The sequence below is a fragment of the Melopsittacus undulatus genome, chromosome 6 (genome assembly GCF_012275295.1).
Source record: "Melopsittacus undulatus isolate bMelUnd1 chromosome 6, bMelUnd1.mat.Z, whole genome shotgun sequence".
Taxonomy (NCBI): Eukaryota; Metazoa; Chordata; class Aves; order Psittaciformes; family Psittaculidae; genus Melopsittacus; species Melopsittacus undulatus.
In genome coordinates, this window is record NC_047532.1 from 44,279,835 (window position 1) to 44,305,346 (window position 25,512).

The following is a 25,512-nucleotide window of genomic DNA, read 5'->3' on the forward strand; positions in this document are numbered from 1 at the left end:
GTCATTGGCATTACTGCTTCGCAGAAACATTATCAGTGGTTCAAGGACAAGCTATACCACAATGAACATAATGGCCTCCAAGCCAGTACATATTTTTACAAGATCTAGATTCACTTTAGAACAAGATTATTTTAGCTTTAAAGTATTAAAGTCCCTTTCCAGTACACAGCAGCTGAACAGCAAACTCTCAGATATTATTAAGCTATATATAAACACTGGGATAGTGTAAGCAACCACAGTAAACAAACCTAGTGCACAGTTTAACTAGTAAACTGAAGTCTATCCAAGGCTCTGTTATACTGGCTGTCTGCAGCTCCCAGTGCAACTGCTTGTGTTCAGATGATCATCCACCATTATGTATTTAGCAGAACCATGAGCAAACTGCTTCCACTTGGGATTTTATATTTTTTTAATCACTATTTTGAGGTACCCAAAGAAAATCACAGAAAAGGAGTAAGTAGGGAGGAAACTCTAATAGATGCCTTTCCTGATTCACAGTAACTCTGCAAGCAGCATCTCTGAACTCTTCATGTCAGACTACCTTGCTGATGCCATATGACAGCAACCCAAGAAGATAAGCACTTTCTTGGAACTTGTGTACACAGATGCATCCGTGTCTGTTTTAGTGTTTCTAATGCTACAGTGATACAGTTAAAGAGAGGAAGCCACAGTCAAGATGGAGACACTAGCTGTAATACTGTTTCTAGTTAAATGTATCAGTGAGGTAGACACTTGCTGAAATACTGTTTCTAGTTGAGTGTATCAGTGAAGTGACGAGTGGAGCAGAGCAAGAACACAGAACTGAGGCAGCTGGCAGCAATGGTGAAGAGAGAGGCTGCATCCTATAAACATGTTCTCAGTGCAGGGAAGCAGATCATCACCACAACCTTGAAGTGCGCTATTTCCCAAAGCTACCAGTCATCAGATAAAAAACCCTCTTGTTTCTTACCTGATTAAGTGCTGGGACTGCTTTTGCAGGGCTTACAGGGATTGCGAAGAACAGATGTAATCTTTTTATTGCAAATATTTCCTCATACAACAAATTACAGAAAAATTCAATGGATTCACCTCCAACCTGTACTACATTACAAAGGCCACTTAACCTGTCTATTCTCCCCTCCAGAAAGACTAAATACTATAGCCAGGAAGGAGCACTGCTCCACAGCCTGGAAAATTCTTTATTCTGAACATGAACTTCCGCAGGAGCCCAATTGTATCATACTCAGCTGTGACCACAGCAAGGCTACCACCTCTTGCATTTCTATGGGCAGTCAGGATTCCTCCTACCACCTGAGGAGACTGGGGTTAATGTAATGTCTATCTCTCTGACTTACTAATATTTTTAATAAACATTTAGTCAGAGGAAAAATACTAGAGTTACCTTAGAAGTGGAATACTAGTGGCATCTGCTTTTCAGCATTCACAGGTAGAAGCCCTGATGAAGCCACCAGATGCTTCTCTCCAAAAGCAATTGATGATGTGGAAGATGTACTATAAATAATAGAATCTGCTATGGCAAAAAGGCCTCGAGGGGATGAGCAACAAGAGAGGAAGAACTTTTTAATACCACTGGTAGCCAGAGGGTGTACCACTGCAGGACACCCAAATGACTAGGAAATGGGTTCAAGGACACAAGATGCTTCCCATCAGAAGCAACAATATGGGAGCTCATTGCGAGGAATAACTATTCTGTAACCAAGGCAGCACATCTTTGCCTTCATAAAAGTAATATAATTTGTAGGCTGAACTGTACCTCAGTGCAATTTTTCCTCAGTGGACTTCTACAAGTGAATTTACTGATACCAAAATAAAGTGCCTCCCAAGGCAAAATAATTAACTAAGTCAGATTCCACAGCTATCTAGTGTCAAGAAAGCCACTGGCAGGCTTGAGTGCTCCACATATAAATTACCCCTTACACTATGCCTGATTCAGTAGCAGCATAATTTTCTAAGAGTTTAATTCTTCATTAAACAGGCAGGCAGTGACAAATGACCACAAGTTCTTGTCTCCAAAGTACTTTTGCTACAACCTGTGGACTCCAGCCCTGTGGCTGCAAATGTTGGAGCAAATCTCTTTCCTCTAGAAAAAAAGAAAAAAAAAATCATTCCAAATGCACTTGAGGACACTGTAAGAAGATTCACCAAGCCCAGGACCTCTGTGACACCCTGGCTGGCAGCAGAGCAGGACACAGTGCCTACACAAGCTGGGATGCAGGAGTTCATCAGGCAGGGACCTGCTGACCCCACAGCACTGAGCAGAAGGCTGGTGCAGGGACCAAGAGTCAACACAGCTTTGGAAAGCCAGGAAATAGTCTGATATTTGCAGGTTACTCAAAGCAGAATAGTCAGGCTTGTAGTGATGGGAACCTTTAGTTTTGCAAAGCAGAGCTATTTCTGTCTCAGAGAAGATTACAGTTTAGAAACGAAGATGCTAATAAATCTGGTTTCTTTACAAAAAAAAAAATAAAAAAGGGGAGGGGGGGCGACATTTGCACTTGCCTCAGCAAGCCCAGCTTATTCCCATTTAAAAATTACCATACAGACAAGAGAAAAAAACCAAAACCAATGACTAGATAAGTGTCAATACACCCTCCCCACAACAAAGCATTGCTGGTTTTGTGTCAAATATATAGAGATTAAAGGAACTGCAGAAAGAATAGTCTGCCTGTCTGGATTCTTCAGAGCTACAGACTAAGAATTATTTAGTCAAGAATTTCATTTTGTATCAAAAAAAAAAAATCAGTCCTTTAGAACTAAGTGCTTACCTATACATATCAACCTCAGCTTTTTGACTCATATAAGTAGTAACATCTCCCAAGTGATCAACACACAGCAGCAGAAAGTAAGTAGTGGTTTTACTCCTACTAGTCATCACACAGGTGAGTAAACATAAGGAACTATAAGGCTTTACTAATTACAGGAAGATAACACCAAGACATACTCCAGATACCTCTGAAGTGGGCTATATTGTAACTCAAATTCAGGCTTCAGTCCACAAAACCTTTATATGCTGGAGTCACCTGTGTAAAGTTACCTGCTTGTCTTAAGTAACTGCTGACAGTATACATAGGCTTTGCTGTCTCAACAGTGGTGTACAATGGGATTCAGGCTCTGAAGCTGACCTCCAGCAGCATACACAAACCAAATACTTTTTATGTTCAGGATGTGCCAAAGAAAATTTCAATAAAACATTTTTTTCTTATTTAGTGACATTAACCAAGACTTCAACAAGTTTTCTCACTCGTTTATGTCTTCTCAAAAATCATGACTAGATAAGAAAAACATGAAAGAGGTTTTGTATCTCACAGCCTGAAGGAAACGGATTTGCAATATTCAAGAACAGTTCAAAATCTACGAACTCTGACAAGTGGACAAAACCTTGCATAAAGTGTAATTGCTGCCTGCACAACAGACACTTGAAATAAATGCATTAATGCTATGCTGGAGTTACATACCTTCATATATAAACAGTATCTCAGTTGGAATTTTACGTAATATATTTACTATAGCAGAGCTGCTTGAATACCGCACATACTCAGCTCTCCACACAAGAAAATTAAACATAATGCCTTTTTCCCCCTCTGTACCTTGGCCCTAAGTTGTCTCTCCTCCCTTTCTCACAGACCTTACAAGCTATTTATTTTCTCAAGAATTCTTTGTTCTGATTTGTAGCTGTACTGCATCAATAAACAAAGACAACAAAGCAAGGAGCTTTTATACTGGTCGACTAATACTTAAATCTGAACAGAGAGGCATAAGTTGGAATAACAGCGTATAAGGGTTCTAATTGTGCAATTGTGTATCCTGCTCTTTCTTTCTCTCCTCTCAGACCTTGAAAGTGCATCTCTTTCCCTCCTGTATCTTTTACGTATACTTTTGAGGAGTGTATTTATGTTGCAGAACATAGACATTCCAGTAAAGAGAGTAATGGTGAATCTTTAAGAAAATTGTTATAATTTAAAAAATTAGATCAGAAATCCTAACTAAATCCTTTTCTTAAGATTTTTAAATTTTAATTTTGTAAGAGGGAATTAATTGTCACTCCGATTTCTGAGCCCCCAGGGCACATATACAGAAGGGCTCTCCTGTATTCAGGGCCTCTAGCCTCCCCAAGAAGAAAACAGGAAGCAGCCTGGGTGTGACCTCACTCACTTAGGTCAGCGCTATTGTTGCACTTCTGCACATTTTGGAAGTGTTTTAAAATGATACGTCTCCATTATAGCTTTGGTACAAAAACAGGAAATAATCAACCAACGCCTCTCGAGAGGAAGGATATTAACAGAACTTACTCAAACACCCATTTCTCTAACAGATACCATCCCCAATTTTACGGAACTGATGAATGTATGTGCCTAAATTGCATGTACAGCTAGAAAGAAGAGGTCGCAGAAGAGATCCACACGCAAACAAGAGATAAGTGGGATGTGAAGAGAGTTTTCCTTCGTGTGCCAATATGCCCGATACAGTTACATCACAAATACAACACCACCCACAAACTGTGTGGCAGAAGTAGTTTCAAGCCAACATATTGCTCCTCCCTTCCTCTGCAAAACATCTCATACCCCTCTACACATCATAAAGTAGTATGTGCCATTTATACACTCATAGCTACTTAGCTTGTGATTTTAATACAACTTTGAAATAAAGCCTGCCACACAAAAATGTTTGTATTTCCTGCAATAACTATTTGGAGTTATTAAGAGAAGTAATTTCAGTCAGATGAATGTAAATATCTGTGTTCACCTTCAGACTTCAGTATGGTAAGTAACAACCTTTAGTGTTTTCACTAACAGAGGAAAGCAGAGGCATCTTGCAGGAGTGCTACTGGGTTTAGAAGCCAATGCCACTTTATCAGTGCTGCTGCCACTACGCACACACAGCTTGCCAAACAGAGAGCAAACCCTTACCACGACCAGTCTTAACTGATCACAATGTCTCTGTGTCTGATGACTGGTTTGATTACGGTTTCCATGGAAGACAAAACAGACCAATAAATATCAACCTGGTTAACAGCAGTTACAAAACAGACAAAATCACTGCTTTGAAATTAAGAGCGAAATAATTCTATTAAGTTTACTAAGAAAAATGATCAGTGACTTTAGACTTTTACTCTTTTTTATACAGTAAGTTGACAGCTCACTAGACGGGTGTTTGATGCTTCGAGATATCTGAGTTTATTTCTAAAGCACAGACAAGTACATTCATGAAACATGCACAGAAAGCCCCTACTCTTCTTTGCCCACACACCAGATTCTAAGAAAAACACAAGAAATTCAGTGTCAAGCACAAGACTGAAAAAAACACAGGAAGCAAGGAATTTTAAAAGTCATGAATATTTCACAGTCCAAAAGTAATATTCTCACTTCTTATATTCATTATGTTCATTTCCAGGTAAAAATATTTTGGTACGCAAGCACAGGTTTATTTTTATCACACTCCCTGCAAACAGAACTTCATGTGAAATTCAAATTGTGTTGTCTTTAGTGACTGTAATGATAATTCTTCAGTAAAAATTTGGGTCACTGACCACAAGACAGTCCATCAAGGAATAAATTATTACTGGCTTTACAATTCAAAACATGTAAAAAGTGACAAGAAAGCTTAATTGAGCAAAAAAGATACAACCGTAAGTAACAAGACAGAGATGGTTTCAGTTCAATTTTTTTCCTTGGGGACATACAGGTGGACACACAGAGTGAGCTAACATACTGTTATTTTTCTCTTCACATACCCAGCTATACCCAGAAGCTATTCTAAGAAGTTTTCCTATGAAAAGCATAGAGGGACAATTCAAAGTAATTTCGAAAGACCACTTATATTTAAATCCATCCCTAAACAAGTTTGATTTTGGAATTTCCTAAGGGTCTAAACACACTGATATTTTCTGCATGGCAGAGTACCCTCACATCTTGTAGGGCCAAGCAGTGTCATGCATACAAAATCTGGTCTGGCACCTACATGCATAAAAGACTGCTTAAGCAGCCTCCTGTTTTCTGACAGCATGCAGACTGAATGGTATGCATAAAAGGCACAAAGTACACAGAAAAAAAGCAAGTTTAAAGTCAGTGAAGATACACATTAAGAAACATTAATACTTTCTACAGGACAAGTGCCTCAATTCAACTGAGATGACAATTCGCTTGACTAAAATAATTCCTGACTGACAGTTTTTCGAAGTGGAGCATTCTTACACGCTTCAGGAGAAGAGAGCCCAGCAGTACCAGTTATATACACATTGCACCCTTTCTAATGTATCGCCAGGGGGAAAAAAAAATGCATTTGATGTATACATAGTCTTCAGCACCCTTCCCTCCTCCTCACCATTCAGCACCACACACACACTCCCTTGGTACCAAAGTTACAGCAGGGCATTATGCAGTTCACATAATCATGCAGCTGTAACATTTAGCATACAGCTGTACTCTTTCATAAGAAAACAAGGAAATAAAAGCATTTGCTTTTTTATACTAATTATCCAAAGATCAGATAAAACTATAACCCTCAGGTCTAATTTTAATTTTGCTTTTGATTCACAACGCATTTCTGGTCAATTATTTGTGATTCTAAGCCACAAATATTAAGTCCTCTTCCAGACTGGAGTTCAGTCTGCTTTAGTAGCTTTTTCTCTCTTCTCTTTTTCTTTGAGAGGCATACTATCATAGGCCTGTAAAAAAAACAAAAATCTATCAGCAACCTCACTTTACAGAGGGACACTGGATTAGAAATCTCAAGAGTAGAAAGTGAGAACCCCAAGTACTGTTTTTCACTCCTACTAAACCAAGTACAGAATTAAGAGTACACAGGCTGTGTAACTACCTCAGGTATCACTTCTGATGAGACTGATGTATCTGGTCTATACTCTTTTTCATTGCTTTTGATGTTTCTCATGCAGTATTGCCAGTTTTCAAATGGACACTTAGTAAGAAATAAAGTATTTAAGAAGTATTTAAGGAAGATGTTATATTGAAGCAGGATGTACCACTGTGTTTCCATGTTCATACTTGCAGGGTTCTCAAAATCAAGGCTGTCTTTACAGTAGGAATATTTAAAGCATACTGATTATATCTAGCAAAAAATGTACACAAAAACTTAGGCAAGATAAAAACCTCTCATAAAAAAAACCTATCTAGATAAAGTTGACATTATTTAAAAGGAAGCTGTAAATTAAACTTGTGATTCATTATTTTTTCACACCTTTGCAATGCATTAAAACCCAAATATATCTGTAGAGTTCACAGTCCAAAAAGAATAAAAACATTCAGGTCACATGAACTGTATACAGACTGGAAGTGCCCAGAAGTCAGAAATTACCTACCTGGCTATTGGAAAGAAAATTACCCTAGATGAAGTTTCCAACATAAAAGGATGGAAAAGAACATGTTGAATGAAATAATTACAATATTCCCACTAGAAGCACTCTTCCCTAATGTGTCACTTTGGGATTTTTTTTTTTTTAAATACAGTAACTTTTCTATGAAAATGTGACACTCGCTCGGTTATAAATAGCAAAATTCTCCTGTGGAGACAAAGCCTCAGGTTATAGACAGGAATGTATCTGCCAGGCACTGTGGCCACAAGAGAGCCTGCAGCTCCACAGCCTGCTTTGCTGAAGGTTATATTTCCAACCCACTGAAACTTCTGTTCTTGTAAATATTTTCTACATATCTCGGTCAAAGTGAGCTGGGTCAAAAGCAGCCTAGCCAAGTACATAATCTCTGCTTCTACCGTTCACCAAAGAGCTGACACTGTTCTTGTAAGGCTTTTAATCTGTGACATATGCATACTACTAGTTTAGCATTTTTCTCATCAATTGTCTGAAAGATTACTAAGCCAAGTGTAAAGCAAAATGATATCTGACTCAACAAAAAGGCAAACATTAGCCATACCAAGTAAACTCTCAAGCAATTTAACTATTTGCTTAAGATGTTAACCTCTCAGCTGCCATCTTGCCAAAAGTTACTATGAAAGTCTACAATTCAGGGCTGCAAGGCTTCTGTATAGACTGAGAAAATTGCTCAAACCTCTGAAGCAACACCATTAGGAAAAGTCCATTTTCCTCATTTAATCCGTTTTCAAAGTGCATGTTTGGCTTTTGATACTCATCTATTTGCATTTGTAATGAACTGTAAGAGTGGGGGGGGGGGAAGCTTCTATGACTTCCTGTCTCCAGCTACCTGACTTTCCCAATTAGCTTCTTTTTCCTAAAGCCTAACAGCAACACAGCACGGACACCATCACACACTCATTAACAGCATTTTTACTTTGGACTTGTATTACATTTTTATCCTGCTGTACAAAGACAAAAATATCCAACTCCCTCTTTTAGGCTGCTTTTAGGACAACAGAGGAGTTTCCCCTTTTCTGTTGTGTATCTTAAGAAATTAGGATTGTGTTTGTAGTGCCCAAAACATTGGTTTTACTTTCTGGCCACCTCATTATCCATACTTCAGATTGCTTTTTTTATTTAGATGCCTTCTATTCAAACTGCTAGAAAGAGCAATCACAATGGAGAAGTTTCTTGTCCTTCAAGTGTCAGTCACTAAGATTTAAAAGGGACAGTTAACATCCTATAAAGTACTGCAACACTTCCCTCTGGACCACTGCCCTTCTCCCCCAAGATGGTTAGGCACACCCAAACATTCCTACCTACATTTCCTTCCTACCAACCCAATCAAAGGAAAATGGTATTATCATCATTATTTGAGGCAGTTGGACTTAGTGTTTTAGTGAAAACTCTGCTGTGCCATTTTTTTAACTCTGTCTGTTGTACCCAATGCTTATATTGCCACAAAACTTGATGAGCTTTTATACTTCCTTTCCTTCCCATCACCAACACGCGCACATAAAGTACTCCAGTTTGCATTCTGACATAGCAGCACAAAATAAATACATTTGTTTAAACCTAAATTATAATTTGAGGGGGGAGAAAAGAGCTTTTCTAGAACAAACCTACCCAAAACCTAATATTCTACAGATACATTAATTTTTAGGAGTCTTGACATTACCATTGCACTGCCAAAATCTTTAAGTCAAATAACCAAGACCAATCAGAGTCACTAGATACATACTGAGGCTCTAAATTCACGCTGTGTTAAATCAGATTTTGACAAGTATAGCATCTATATATGCCACCTGAGTATTTCTTTCAGCTCAGTAACAACTAAGCTCAATTTAAATCAAGAATCTGAAGGAAGGAACTTGTCTTCCATTTCCAAGCTTGGGATAAAATTGGTTTACATAAACAATCACTTAAAGTGATCAGCCAAGATAGAAAGGGTCACCAGACAAATACTCAGATCAAATATTTCTTTTTATCAGAGCAATTTTAAATACGTGTTTTAAAAACAGATCATGAATAAACATCTTTAAGACTTTAAATATGTACAAATGCACAAACTGCATTTAGTATGTAAATTTAAATTTACATAACTGCAATATATTTTAGAAATAATTACTACAGTAAAATATATATATAGGGCACCAAAAACTTAAAGACAAAAATTAACCCAACAAGAATCAAATTTTCAGGTTATCTTGAATCTCCTTGAGTTTCCTCTGCCAGATGAGATGATGACAACTGAACTAATAACTGCACTATGAAAACAAACCAAACAGATCCAAGAGTCCCCACTGCTGATGGTGAGGTTATTTGTTCTTGTCAAAGATGCCAAGCCAGTCAGCAAGTGCAGCTCCAAGCTCTTCAATCTCACTTAAGAAACACACTGAATCCTGAGATTGATTTGATGGTTTTATTTTGGTCCCTTCTCTCCCATTTGAAAATTAAAACCTTATAAATTTATTTTAATCTTAATACTACTCAGCTTTTCTAGTGTTTTAAAATAGTAGGTTTCATAATGACTCAAACACTTGGCTTATGCTGAAAATCCATATGTTTAATATTTGTCTGAGATCTAACATAAGAAGGAAGGGATAACAACAGTTTCTGCAAATTGGAAAAACAACTAATTTTATATAACAGGTGGAACTTTTAAAGTGTCATTTACTCTAATTTACAGTCAGGGACTTTTGTCTTTTCCTTCCTTTCCAGTTTAAGCACTTTCAGAAGGCAACAGACTGCAAGAGTTTCAGAAACTGAATCAGAATTTGTTTTACTGTATGTCAGCATTTACTTCCAGAAGCTGAGACACCTTAAAGGAAATGAAACTATCTTCACTGCATAACTAGTTGCTAGTTGATGTCCATCTGTACTTGTTTTAATTCTGTTTTTAATAAACCTTCAGCTCAGTTCTCATTCTGGTTCTTCCCCACACTAACTACAGCAACTCATAATAATCAGAACATCGAGTATCTGATGGCATCCAAGTTGACATCCATTCAAAATGTTAAGAAGTTCACCTCTTGCTCTTTTGTTTCAGGCCTTCTGCAAAGATGGACTGTTTCATTGTTCCCAAACCACTGAACATGTTAACACAATCTGAAACAATACAGATCTTTTTAAATTAAAGCTGCAGTGTTGTATATCACTGCCTCATGTTATCTAGAAAGCTCTTGAAGCTTTCTGCCCTAATATCACATCAAACCACAGCCTTAAGAAAACAGTGTATGTTCACATTTCTTACGATCACTTGCTCTAGTTCTGTTTAGCATCTTTAACATAAATTCTACTACAAAAGTCTGAGTTGCAAAACATAGAGGTTTCATACAAGGACAAAACAATAGGAACTAGATTTAATTACACACTTAATAAGATTAAATGAGTGACAGGTCTGAATCCAATTAGAGAGAAGAATTTTGGTGAAACTTGAAAAAAAAATATTTTCTTGATTAGCAATACTATGCATACTTTCTAAATAGAGAGTTCCATGCACATGGGAACTGCATTAATCTGAGAATTTATATTCTCAGATGGTATTAAGTACAAAACACAATCACTGCATTATCATTGTCTCTCGGTATTTACATTCCCTGAGCACACACTGCACATCAAGCTCAGAGATTTCTAATTTCTTACTAGTTTGATGAGACTTTTATGACCCCTGAGAGTAAAAAGATAATAAATCAAATGACCCTGTCTTCAATGACACAATAGTCTTAATTCAGAACTCTGGCAGAGAAGACAGTAACTGAGGAAGACTACAATACTGTAGGGTTTGGGGTTTATTTCTTACTTCACCTTCAAAACCTCATATTCATCAATTTTGTGGCATTTTTAAAAATTGCATAATGGTCTAGGAGAGAACTATGCACAGTTCTGTATGCAATAATAATTTTGCAAGGTTTTATAATGAGATGCCAGGTTTTTCTTTAGGAACCATTTGGAAAATTAAAATACTTGGACAAATTGAACACTAGATATCTTAGTACTAAGCAACATGAAGATGTAGTTGAAACTTTCACTATCCAGCAGATTATATTTGTAGCCAACAATCTTCTATTTAAGATTCAAATGACATGAGTGGTCAATCAAGACCAACTTTTTGAGCACTCAGGAAAGGGATAAACAAGAGAGAAAGCCACCAGCTAATTGTTGTACCACTTTAACAATACAAGATACAGAAAAAGACACTCCTGTAACCTGCTCAAATTTTTCATTATTAACAGATAACAGGTATTATTATAGGCTTGCTTCTCCCTGTATTAAATCTATACAACTCTTCTACATTGCCCACTGTAAAAACTGCTCATTTCAAAGAAATGTGTAATTCAATATTGCCTGTATTTTGCTATATTAAACATACAGCGAGACATAACCATGTATGTATGATCTCCCTCTTTTTCCTAGCCCCCTTCTTTCAAGATAAAAATCAGCCTGTTTTTTGGAAGCACAAATTAACTTCACCACAGTTCTTGTGCTTAAGAATCACAAACAAACAATGCAAAAACCCACTGAAGATTCCCATCCCACTAAAATACTTTCAGGATTGTCAGGATTTGTCATGTGGTTTGTTTTGTTTTGATCTGTTGATACAGTTATTATTCCTCTTAACACTACTTCAGACTTTCCCCAACTTTAACCAGTAATTACATCTGCTGTATCTGTCATTTAATTGTCAAATTAGTCATCTTTTACATCACTTCCAGTATTTCTATTAGCAGTTCGAGAGCAGCTCTGGGTTTTCTTCTGCACCCTCAAATTAGTCTGAAGGCTCATGTCCCCAGATATTCCCTCTATTATCCACAAGAATGGCCAAAAATCTATGGATCCTCCATGTACGCTTAGGGAAGTATATGAAATTGTGTAAAGCACATTAAACGCTCTTGCAGTGAACTCTGCAAGTGAAGCACTGCAACCCCTACAAATCAGAATGAGCCTGCGCTGACAACTGGCCAAAGAGGAAAAGCACCCAGCTATGACTGGGGAACCCCTTCCCCCAGAGCAAGTGCTCCAAACTCCCAATTCACATTGGCAGCAGAAAATGGACAAAACATTTTTCAAGCAGAGACCAAACTAGAATACAAAACTCCACTGAACACGTAAAACTCACCAGACTGAAAATGACAGTTTTCATCTCTCCCAATGCTTTTACGGTGAGTTTTAAAGGTCTCCAGAGCGTTTTGCCATTTCCCCCCTTTCTGAATACTTTCTACCTAGCAGAGAACAGCTACTACTCTGATGTTTTAGAAATTGATTATATATAATCAAATTAAACTCTAAGCAATTTTTTCCTCAGCTCTCACTTAGCTTTGAGACTTACCATGCTCCTAGTTCAGAACTGAAAACCAGCCTGGCAAATCATGTATTTTCCAAGCTACAACAATCATTCTAATAAAAGATAACAAGTCTATTCCCAAACTGTATCATTAACAAGAGGGAACAGATCAAGGCTTATTTTGCATTAGTTCAGATAATATTATGGCATAAACTAAACTTGTTGTCTGACAGATATAAACAATGTGGATGCTTTTCACATTTTCTAACAGAAAACAAACTAAAACTTAAAGAAGCTGATAACCTCCGCAGGAAGTGCAAATAAAATTAAAAAGACTTTTTTCGGGGGGGGGGGGGGGGGGGGGGGGGGGGCGGGGAGGAATGCAAATCTGGATATGAAAGCCAGCAATACTTACAAAGAATGACACAAAAAGCATCTAATGACTTTGCACTTTTCCTAAAGACAGAAAGTACCTTCAGATTTACTCCTGTCACAAAAGACACGGTGCACATATGACATAACCCCTGACCACAATACAAATCTATGGAAACCCAAAAAAGTTCTAGACAGGTATAGAAATAAAAAAGAAGAGTTCCCTTACAAATTCCATAAACCTGGGAACTGCCTGTTGCTGCCAGCCGTACAGACTTTCAACTCCGAACTGCTGGGCTGCCTGACACTGCTGGGGCGGCAGGCGCATTCTGAACACCCCGGCGCCCAGGCCAGCCTGCCACCGGCAGTGCTGGTACTACTGTCTCAGTCCCGGGCCTGTTCCTGACGACCCCTGGACACAAGGAGACGCTTCCCAGGCGAGAAAGGGCACCAAGATGATCTCTGTCACCGGCTCCCCAGACGGCTGGAGCCGCCCGCTCCGCTTCTCACACCGCAGCCTGGGGACGAGCCTCTCCCTCCCTTCCTGCCCCCTCCCCACCTCCAGGGTCCCCCGCCAAGACGCCCCTGGAGACCTCGCCCTGCCCCGACAACACCGTTCTCCGCGGGGGCTGGGCGCGGCGCCTCGGCATGCCCGCGCTCCGGGCCGGCGGGGGACGGGATGGGACTAAAAACCGACGATGCCACCCAACTCCGCTGGGCCCAGCCGCTCCCGACGGACCCCGGCGCCCGCAACCCTGGGGCAGGACCGCGCCCCTCACCCGCCCGCATCCTCAGGGCGGCGCCCTGGCAGGTCCCCTCCGCCCGCGGCCCCAGCCAGCGGCCCAGTGGGGAGCGCAGGGCTTTACCTGCGTCGGGGGGTCTTTACTTGCTGTGCAGGGCCGCAGGGGGGCTCCCGGCAGCCCTGGGGCCGCTGCTGGCGGCGACGCCCGCGGCAGCCTCAATACTCACTCCCGCTGCGGCGGGGCTCTCCCCGCCGAGCACCGCCCCCTCCCCCCAGCTCTGCGGTGTGGTGGTGCCGCCCATCCTCCCCCCCTCCCACCCGCAGCATCGGGCCGCCCGCGAGGGGCGGGAGCCGGCGGGCGCGGGGCGGTAGCACCGTTACGACGCGGCCCCGCTGAGTGCTGCGAGTGGCCCCGCGCGGGAGAGGATGTAACACACCGGGGCTTCCCGCCGGAGCAGCTCCGTCTGCTCCGCGCTGAGGGGCGATGGGGCCCAGCGCGTCCCCCGGCTCCGCAACCCGAGCAGCGCCGCCCCAGACGGGAAGGGCGCTGGAACCTTCCGCCCGGCCCCGAGCGGCCGCCGCCCGCCGGCAGCCCCTGTCCTCCGCCCCGTGTGCGACTGAGGGCGGCGCGGGGGCGGCCGGAGCAGGAAGTGAGCCTGCAGCCCCCAGCGGCTTCCTCGTGTCGCCGCGCCACACCCGACTGAGGCTGCCCGATGGCGGTGGAACGCCGCCGGCCGCCCCGCGGAACCAGCCGCCGCCCTCAGGCAGCCCTGGGGAACGGCCATTGCTGCCAACCTGGCAGAGTTTCGCCCTCCGCCAGTAGTGGCCAGGCTCTGCGGGCACCCTCTGCTCCGCCGCGGCCCGGGCGGGAAATACCTGCGGGCTCGCCGCCGCCGGGTAACGGTCCGCGCGGGTGTCACCGAGCCGCCACCTCCATGGCGCTCCGTCGCGGTGGGAGGAGCTCCTCCCCCTCCCTCATGGACCCAGCCAACGTGACGGGCCGTTGCCATGGCTGCGCAGCGCTGACGTCAGAGCGCTTAAAGAGACAGTGCCGTGGAGGTCCCCGCGCCGAGGCTTGCTGAGCCCGCCGTGGCGAGGCGAGGCGAGGCGAGGCCGGGCGGGGCTCCCTCGGCCGCAGCAGGGCGGCTGCGTTTGGTGGGGGCGTAGCCGCGGTGTCCGCGGAAGCCTCGTGTTAGGCACTGGGCACTGAGCGGAGAGGCCGCCCCCGTGCAGCGGCGGGGCTGTGCGGCCGTACCGCGGCGTGCCGGCAGCGGGTGGCTTTCCCTGTACGGCTTCTGGCCGGCCGGCGGGTGCGGGCCCGGGTGGAGCGGAGCCCAGGGCGGGGCTGGGAACAGGCTGGCGGAGCAAGTGGCATCTCGCGTGTGGCCCACGGGTGTCCGCAGAATCGCCAGACAGGTGCGAGCAGAACGGCTGCTTTCCTTTGGCCCATGGGGAGCACACGTTTTCTATAAAGCTTTCAACCTCCCGAGCACCCAGATAGTGGGTAGCTCTACAGCGGCCCCCGATACTCGGTGGCCACATCGCCTCGCTTCGCTGCAATGACCTGGAAGGAGCGGGAGGACCTGACCTGGCCCGGACGGGACGTAAGGTGTAGCCCGGGGCTGCAGGGACCCCTCCAGCCTTCAGAAGGTGTCAGGAAGAGACGCTGGCTGAGGCCCCAGACTCCACGTTTTCATTACCTCCTTGTGAGCAGCCCTGGCCTCGGTGGGCATAATCAATAAAAGTCGTATCTCGCCTTTTGTGCCCAGTAGGGCACGTGTTTCTCCTTGGTTAGTAGCAAGGAGTAAGTCCACTGACCTTTGCAGGGCACTAAGAAAGTAGAAGTGATGTGTGTGAACGGCTATTCAAATCTCATGTATTCCTCTCAACACTGCAATGCTGCATCTCTCAGTGGTGTACTCATACCTGCGTGTGGGAAGCAGAAAGACCTTTAGGGACTGCCTGCCAAGGGTGTGTCAGTCCTGGTGCATCTGTCTCCCCTTCCACATCTGATGCTCAAATTGCAATCAAACTGTCAAACTGTAGACATGAGACCTGAGAACATATGGAATAGCTAATTTGTGGATGGTGTGGCCACGCTGGAACACACAGTACATACTGCAGTGAAACAGCTCATTGCTTACCTTAAATCAGTTGCACAGAACATGTATGTGCTTCCCTTACCTGACTGAAACCTACTATTTTAATAGCTTTGCCCTGGTTGCAAAGTCTACTTTGTGATCTCCTGCACTGCAATACGTCTGTCCTCTGTTTATTGAAAGGATGGCTGTCATTCAGCAATATGTTTACTTTGCATTTAATGAGTGATCACATAGCAAAAATCAACAACAAATGGATTTGATTTTGTTGACCATACCTGAAGAAAAAAATAGCTCTCTCAGAGGCACTGTATCACTGTATAAGTTGGTTAACTTACTATAAAAGGGAGAAATTGGCACAAAGATAGTGTTGCCTTATATTTTTCTTAATTCAATCTTCAGAACTCTTGAGTAGTGATTACTGACAAGATATAGCCCCAAAATAAGCACATAATTTCTCATCTTATGTTTTGAAACATCTCTGGAAAATAGCAGGCAGTAAGCAAAGCCCCAGAAAAGTTCAGATGGTATTTAGGTAGTTACATATTATGAAATTATCAGTCTTTGTCCTTCCAGTGGAGCAAATTAAAACATTTTATAAAAATTACATCATTTATCCTCATGACTCATTTGGAAGTCAAGGAAGTTCCCGCAGTTGCAGACTGGGAAAATAAAGCACACAGGACATGGTTCTCAGCAGGGGAATTCATCTTGCGGGGGTGGCATTGCTGCCACCATGGTGGTCCAAGGCTAATAGCAAAGCTGAGTTTGCAAGGAGCAGCATCTTTTCTTAGGCCAAGAATACAAATAAAAGTAATTGCCTCTCCTTATAAAACTCATCTCACCCAATAGTGTAGTCTGTCTAGTCATTTATTACACAAAGAAGTTATGAATTCCTACTCCAACAGAAATCCCCAGTTTGGCTACTGGCAATATTTTACAACCAGTTTTTATCCAGTTCTGCTTCTGGTTTCATATGCCAAATCCCACTCTGCAAAATCAGAGCTACCTCTAATGGAGCTATTCTAATGCCAATTCAGCAATATGCTTTGTATTATTTTAGAATTTATGTAAGGAATCCATTTGTTCTCCAGTGAAAGAGAAGTGCTGAGATACAGTGCCAGATGAGTTTTTAAAATCAATATCTAGATCAGTTTCTCTAACGTGTTCTCTTTGAATTATGAGTTACTACAGCAAACACAGCAACTTTGGTTTCTGATAGATTAAATGCTACTGGAGGCCTCCAGAGCTTGGATTTCTGCCCGATGAGTCTGAAACATTTCCAAAGGGAAGATAGAGGAAGGGAACCTGTTTGGAGGTTGTACTGATTTAACTGTAACTGAAAACCTTAGCCAAGTGCACCATAAACACCCTTTGGATAGAAATTTTGTGAACCACCACATGTCAGAATAGTGAATAGGTAAGAGGAAGTAAGGAGATACTTACTAAAAATCTCTCCTGTCCTGGCAGTGTCTGAGACCAAAAGGCATAAAGATGGACAGCACACATATAATCTCAATGGCTAAAAATACCACTGAACTTTATGCATGTCTTTTCTTGGTTCAAGAGAAATGCGGAGTTCATTGTCAGACTGGTACTTTCCATGTTCCTGAAAGCCCCCACATTTCATCAGCCCATTATCTAATCTCTTCCCAAAACACTTCAGGATCATGTTGTTCATGAGTCAGGTTAAAGTGAAAATAAACCCAACCAACCAACAAACAGACCAGGTAACCATGAGACAAAGATCCAGAGGGAATCCCCTCCACTGGTGTGGCTGAATCACACCACCCCTTTGGCTGAATTTAGTATAACAAAAGAAAAAATAAATTGCTCATTCAGACTTCAGAATTAATTTATCAACATGGCAATCCACTTTCTTGACACCTCTGTAATGGCAACACTGGTTTTCTTTCATTATTTTTTTTTCACTGGTTAAGTCAGATCCTTCCGGCAGTACATACACTTCCATTTTTTGACCTCATTCTTTGTTTGTCTGACAGCATTTCTGCTGCTGCAATCCACACAGCTATTCAGGTGAGATGCTAATCTACATAATTTTCTCCTTACCTTTCTATTAAAAATTAAAATGGTGATACCCCTTACTAATAAATGAGGAATCTCACATCTTTCTTTATTCAAGCTTTATGAAGAGACAGAGACTTGAAAGTTCATTTAATTTACAGATATATTTTAATTACTGTGCTAAGCAGGATTACACATATTATATTTATATCCCATTATCCATGATGGGAAAACATATGCACATTCAGATACCCCTTTCTCAATTCCTTCCTAAATATGAAAGCAAATATTTTACTGCTTTACCTTCAATCTGCTGGTTTTATTCTTAATCAAGTCCAACATTCACACATTTCGGGACCCCCCAACTTGATCAGCAGCATGACTGAAGCATGACAGATCATTTTTTGTCATTCTGTCAGTGGCCCTGCTTACATATGGGTGACCTTTCACAGTACCAAGCAGCAGTGATCTCTGCACACCAGCTGATGCTCTACATGAAATGCATCTAAGGCAGCAGTTTAGTTCACATTGCATACATGTCTCTCCAGAAGTCCAAGAATGAATGCATACAGCAACTGCACTAGCTGCTCACCACTGGCTCTGGTCTGTGGATTACTCTTTAACTGTGCAGCTGGAGGAGAGTATCCTCACTGTGTTTTACTAGTGTCTACTAAGAAACAGTGAGCTTCAGTTTCTGGGGCTGCCAATCCAGAATAATTCAGTTCCTTTTATATCCACATGCTTATTTACTAATATTTAATTCAAAGGGAAAAAAGAACAAGCAAAAAGAATGTCAGGAGAAACAGAAAATATTTTTCTTGTTTATTTAGGAGACTGAAGAAATAGTGGATGTCAGTGAGTACATTTACTTTTTGATGTCCAGTAAAATAACTGATGAAGCTACACAGTTGGATTGTTGTGCAGCTACAGCTTTGAGTCTAGAGTCCTGATTCCAGAGTGAACCAGGTGATTCATCCTTTAAAGAAAATTGAACAATCGGTGAACACTATTTAAATAGGAGAAAGGGGAGTGCACATGTATGCAAATATGTTTTATGTATGGCCTTATGTATGTGTGTATTTATGAATAATATATTAATATTTCTTTCAGGCAAAATGATGAAAGATACATCATAGAAAAACAGTAACAACAATTAAACAGGCTGAAAATGACATTTGATCTATACTGTTTCCTTCAAAGACCAGTTGCAACATTGAGAGATCAATAGCAGGTTTCATGCACTTACGGTTATTTGCAGGGTATTTCACCAGTGTTTAAAATCACCAAGTGAGGCAGAGGAAGGAGAATCTGTATTTAAAACCTACATGGAAAAAATTAAGTCTGCCTACAAATCCCAGACTCAGAGGATGAAGCTTCACATCAGCTGTAACTCTGGCAATGATTTTGCTTGAAATGGCCAGGGAGAAGGCTCCTTTCTACCAAGAGTGTGGGTGTGGAATTGTAATAGACACTTCCATAAACTGCTGTCTGCTCAAATGTCATGATGTTGGCTTTCTGCCTCATTTTCAGCTGCAGAGAACAGCAGATGGGAGGGGCAGAAACAATGAAGATCCCTTTTTAACTCCCAGTTTGACAAATCTCCCAACCCTTTTCATCCAAATAGCTCTTCTCCAAACTATTATGAATGGTATTTTCTAGATCCTGCTTTGGAAATTACAATTAGCTTACTGTATACGTAGCCTAATCTTAAACCCCAAGAATCTTACAGTGTTGGCAATAGGGAGCAAACAAGGATTAATTAACTGCACATAGGACAGCAAGTGGTCAGTTTTGGTGGGTTTTCAGTTACTTCAACAAATAAAGAGCAGAATGTACATTAAAGTTGTGTTCCAGGTACTAAGTGGAATGAACAGAGACAAAAGAGAAAGTGTGAATAGTCATGAAAGAATCTTAATAAAGGATTCAGTATGTTACATTGGCAGTAAAATACTATAGAATTGGGAAAAAAGAAGTATTGAAGAAGTATTATTCTGTTCAGTCTGTCCAGACATTGTTTGGCCCTTTTACGGAACAAGACAGGAAGCCAAATGAAGAAGCATGATCAGATCCACTAATTAGCTTTAGAACTTCTTACAGAAATAAGCTACTTTCCAGTTACAACAAAAACTACTTTTTCACATTTTAAATGACAGATTCTTGCATTCCATTGCTACCCAGTATCTTAGAAAATAATGGTGTAACATTTTTTAGTATATGTATTCACATAGTGCCACCGACAAATGAACACACTTACACAGCCAAACCCCCCCTGTACCTAACCACAATACTGTCCCACTGATCACAGATAAATGTTGCTAATTGCAGACTGCACAATACCAAGCTATTGGGTGTCATACTGGCAAACGCTTTGAAGATCAGTAAATTGTGAGTTGCAGTTGCATTACTGTCAAGATGGCAAAAGCTGCTTATCCTTCAGTTTTGGAACCTAAGCTAACCTCCAGGTGTAGTGCAGCAGGAAATTTTCACTACAGTTGGTGTTGTGTATTAGACTGATTACAGATGTATTTCATCTTCCTCTGACCTTCGAGTCTTACGTTACATTGAGATGTCAGGAGTATTAATCAAGCTGGGTAAATTTTTAAGTTTTGCCATTTAGCTTACAAAATGGTTGGTACCAGAAGAGTTTTATGGTCATGAATGAAGAGATCTGGTAAAACAGGCTGCATTTCCAGGTCGACAGAGGAACAGAAACAATTACCAGCATCTTTTCAGCTTATTGCTGCTGCTGGCTCTTAACCTGCATCAACATTGTTGTTATGACCCCAGCCTTTCCTGAGGGAACAGTGTTTCAGTTACAGTGACTTAACAATACTGGAAATGGCACCCTGACCTAGGCAGAGAAATGACACTGTTTCTGTTGTTATCTGCAACCGTTTAAAAGACTGTAATACAAAATCATACAGCAGCTGTGCCCTTACAAACTACCATGCCCAACTGGTGGACACTTTATCCGAATTAAATCCGGTGGGTGGCAATAGAGAGAACATTGAAGTTTAAGGAGAGAGCGATACATACTCTGTGCAGTGGGAGTTCAGATGTGTACCATAACTGTGTTTCACTAGTTACTAAGATTTGCTATTTGCAGGTTGCACCTGTTAAATGGGCTAAAGGATCTGGAACATTTTTGACTTTTTACAGTTTGAAAGCTAAGGTGTCTGTGGTGGTTTGAATGTGTACACTGATGATGACTCAACATTTAGACCTAATTCAGGAAAGGAAAATGAAGAGCAGAGACTGGGTTTAATCAACTCACTCTTTAAGGAGCAAATGGAATAAAACACTTGGTTTCATTTCTCTTTTCCTTCAGTAACTAGAACTCGTAGATGCACATTTCTCTTTTGTCAAAGATTTTAAACTGTTCTTCAACTAGGAGTCTCTGTGGGAAAGTAAGGCACAGAGTGGCATAAAAAGCTTGCCAAGCAACCAATGGCAGAGCCAAAGTCAGAATTCAGATTGCCTGCCCACCTGCCTTCCTTCTACCCTTGCTGCTGAGCAAGTTACCCAATATGAGAGCTGTACAGATGGAAGAACAAATGAGCAAATGAGTGAAATTAGTTATAAGCAAAGTGAACAGGACCAGTACAAGAGTCTGAATAACAAAAATGTGAAAAAGAAACAATAAAAAATTCTTTTCCATTTTTAACATGACCACTAATGGTGTGTTAATGATTTTCCTCATATACATAGGGCTTTGGTGCAAAACTCTGAATGAAACCATTCATGGTCTTCTGTGTATCATTTACCAGAAGGTAAAAGTGCTCCTTAGTTGAGGTGCTCCTTATTTTTGTTCATTTTGCTTGCCTGTTTTCACTGTGCATCATTTCAACGCTGGGGAAAGCATCAGCTTGACAGCTTCACAGACTAATGTTCTTTCTTCACAGAGAAGGGAAGAATGTGGAGGAAGCTTGCTACAACAGCACTCAGCTGCATGCCTCAGCTCAGCTCCGCCCTGAATGAACCCGCTGGCAAGGCTCCGGCTCCCTTTGCTTGTAGAGAGAGTCAGTTAGGGACAATGGCAATACTGGTTTCTGTGATGTTTTTCCTGCTAGAAACTGGACTCCAGCACAGTTCACATCATCCATCAGACTGTCTTAACATGGTAACAGTTTCTAGTCACTAATGACCTGGGCTAGATTTGACTGGGCAACAGGCCACAATAAGAAAGCCTCCATTACCCATTACCAGCTCCTCTGAACCATTCAAACCTCTGTAATGCTAGCAACAAAAGAGGCACTTTTTAAAATAAAGCTTCTCACAACTGACAGAGATGCAGTCGCCTACACACACACCTTTTTCACTCACTGCACTGAACTGGCATTCCTTCAAGAGTTGGGAAGGGCCCAGAGCTGCTGATTCAAAAACATTTTGAACAGTTGAAGGCTCTTGTTCCCTCCTGGCTTCTTGCTTCTTTCCTTGGCCTGCTCTGCCTGCCCATGCTGAATGTCAATCAGCAGAGTAGTAGCTACCTTTGCAAAGGTCCCAAGAATCTTAGCAAATACATTAACAAGCATGTTAAAAAAAACAAGGTTTCCACTACTCCAGAGAATAAAAGGCTGGTTTAGAGTGGTGGAGCTTAGCAACAGACAGGGTCAAAGGGCCAGGGGGTCAATAAAGTTATATAACCTTGTCTAAACTACGGCAGACACAGAGGTGTGTCTTTCAGAAAAGACTTCTGAATGATCCACATAGTGTAACCTCAGCCTATTTTCAGAGACATCTGCTTACATCAAATACCTCTGGAAAAACTGGCACAAGGAAATCGCCAGAATCAGTTGCTATTTGCACTTGCAGAGAGAACTACATCTTATGTCAAAGTGGTTGTAATCAAGACAAAGCATTTCTCAAAAAAGGCAGTTGCATCTTTATTTAAGTCTCCGCAGTCTTACAACTGATGGGTATTTGATGTTCAGTGCCATCTTGGAATGAGTAACAGCTCAAACGTTTATTAGGAATTAGTTATGAACCTGTGGTTAGGACCAGCCTAAGTGAGCAAACAAAAAAATTATTTGAATTCAACAAATTCAAGTCTCCCTCTCTGCTGGTCTGATTAAACTGGATCATCTCAATCTTTTGTAACTACTGAATAGCTGGAAACTGTTTCTTTTGCAACCTGTCAGTTTGACAGCTACATTTAAAAAAGGAGCTGTTTTCCTGGTGATTACCATATGAAGCTATAAATGATTGAGCATGTCGTCTTTCCATTTTAGCAAGCAAATGTTGTATTTGCTGTTTAATAACATTTTCAAGGTCAATATAACAGGATATTACCTATAATTGTTTAAAATAAATATAATATTTTAAATTGAAAATAAATACAATGGTTTTAAGGTGGCTGGTCAAATTCCGCAGCTACATTGATTAAAATCCTAAATTCCATTCATTCCATAAAATTCATTGCAGTTTCAAGTAACATGGAAGAGAATTTACTTTTTTTATGCATCGCTAAAACAAAAAGAGAAAACAGGAGCACTCAATAGTCTAATAGGAACCAAATACTATCTCCATTTGCATGAGGCATAGAACAATAAAAAGATATTTAACTTTTTAAACCTAAATTAAGTTCAGCTATCCCTGTTCAATAGGCATGGTAGGCCTCTCAGAGCAACTATGAAAAGAGATTTGACTGTTCCTTGCATTTCTTAAGTTTCCTGCTAGATCCCACTGCAACAGGAAACTGGGGAGTGATAGACTTGGCACAATGACCTCATTGGTCTCTCAATTATTTCTGCTTGAAGAAAGAAAAATAAAGATAGCAAAAGGAACTGGAGAAAGAGGGATATACTGGCTTGTGTGTGCACTGTAGAAATTATTAGCTGAAGTAAAGAATATCAAATGGGATAATGTCCCTGCATGATTATCTTCAGACTACTCCGATTAGTGACAAATAGTAGAGGGCTGGAGATCTATACAAATGTCATTAGACCAAGGGCTGTAATATAATTTAGTGACATGGCTACAGTGATAGCTGGTTCCCTTTGCACAGCAAAACATATGGTGTTTTAGCACTGTAGATTCACTAGTGTCTCACAAAGCAAGCATCCAACACAAGTGTATGTTTGTACAAGCAGGCAAGCAAGGGGTTGATGCTTATTTGCATTACTGTGTATTAAACTGATGACTTAAATTGGCAGTCAGTCAGGTCCTAGGACAAAACGTACTTCCAAACACTGCAACAGTGCAATGCGGTTTGATCTTTCCAGCACACAAAGATTAAATCCTTTTCCCACTATTCCCATTCACCTTGCTTCATCTTTGACTCTCACAGGCCAGGCTGTCACTGTCTTCTTTAGGTGGCACCTGCTGGGGATGCTTTTTGCAGCAGCAGCAGGCAGAGTTTCTGCTGCAGGTTTGTTTCAGGGGATCGCCAGTGACAAGCATATAGGTTCGGCTCCAGCTGCTCATGCTAGTTCTCAGATTGCTTTTTCTGGGTATCTATTGAACAGTCCTCACCCCATAATAGGGAAATTTTTAACTCTTCTCTCTAGAGAAGTAGTGAGAAATGAAACTTCTTTGGGATAATGAAAGATAATATTGCTTGTAATCTCATAAAACTTTTGGGGTTGTTTTTGTAATCTTAATTATATCCTGGTTAATTTAACCCAGTGGTCTATGTGATATAGCAGCATCTCATCTGTTTCAGGGCCTCACACCAGGAAAGCCAGAAAAAAGTCTGTAGGAAATTGCCCCAATCATTTTGTACTCTTCCACCAGTAAAGAATGACAGATCTTCTTTGATGACTGGAGGATAGGAGGCTGGGTATGTTCAGTGCAGCAATCTAAATGCATTCATAAGCAAATGAATATTTGTTATTAAATGATACAGTTTTATGAATAACTGTATGTTAGACAATCATTTCCAATTAATTTCCAACCACCAATAAAATCAACCCCAAAAGACATTCTTAGCAAGTACATAGGACAGAATGAAGTTAACTATTTGAAGTCTTGGTTTTCAGATTCATATTGGTAATTAGGATCTTTGCAGAATAATTGCAGCTGATCTCTTTTTTAGCATTTTAAAGTATGCCTGTCATCATTAATCTACTAAACATGTGAATGCAATTTTCTGTTTTATAGCCCTGATTTAATTTCATCTGTAAACGCTAGAAAACAAATTTAGCAGTACCATGAAACTGATGAGCAGGGCCCTGAAATATAGTGCACAAAAGCATATTCCCTCTAACTTCTCTCTGTCTTCTGGAGGACATAATGCAGTTACTGTTCGCCTTCTTTCATGGTCATATTGTTCATACCAGTGGGAGGACGCTCGCTCATGACATATGACTGGCAAAACATCAGCATGCATTGAAAACAGACACTCTGCAACAGTCTTCAAACACTCTGCATCAAAGCAGAGATGAATGGAATGAAAATATTCTTAGTCTAAGATAGGAAAGAGGGGAGATAGTTTATAGGCTGAAGCACTTCCTTGAAGGCCTTCACGACATAAATAGTAAATTGTGTAGCTGATACACTTGAACAGATTGACAAAGCAAGGAATTAAATCCTCTGCACTAGTTTTGAGTGATCATTTAACAAAGTGCCACTTCTGTGAGCATGTTTCTTTTTCTACAGTATTTGTAAATTCACAAGAGAAAGAGAGAATTTATGCATAGAAGGCAGTACCATGCTTTCTGTTTAT

The 25,512-nt window shown here is 41.1% G+C and overlaps 1 protein-coding gene across 2 annotated transcripts in view; it reads right to left on the reverse strand.

Moving 5' to 3' along the window:
- GNB4 (G protein subunit beta 4) overlaps nt 1-14,682 on the reverse strand; it is a 33,251-nt gene extending 18,569 nt beyond the window's left edge. The window contains exon 1 of one of the 2 annotated variants that reach the window (XM_034063669.1): nt 14,602-14,682. The gene's annotated coding sequence lies outside the window, so the exon portion shown is untranslated. Of the gene's footprint in view, nt 1-13,849; nt 13,973-14,601 lie in introns of those variants that run through there. The other variant, XM_005146917.4, reaches the window with a different exon arrangement.
- Nucleotides 14,683-25,512: the final 10,830 nt, after the last annotated feature.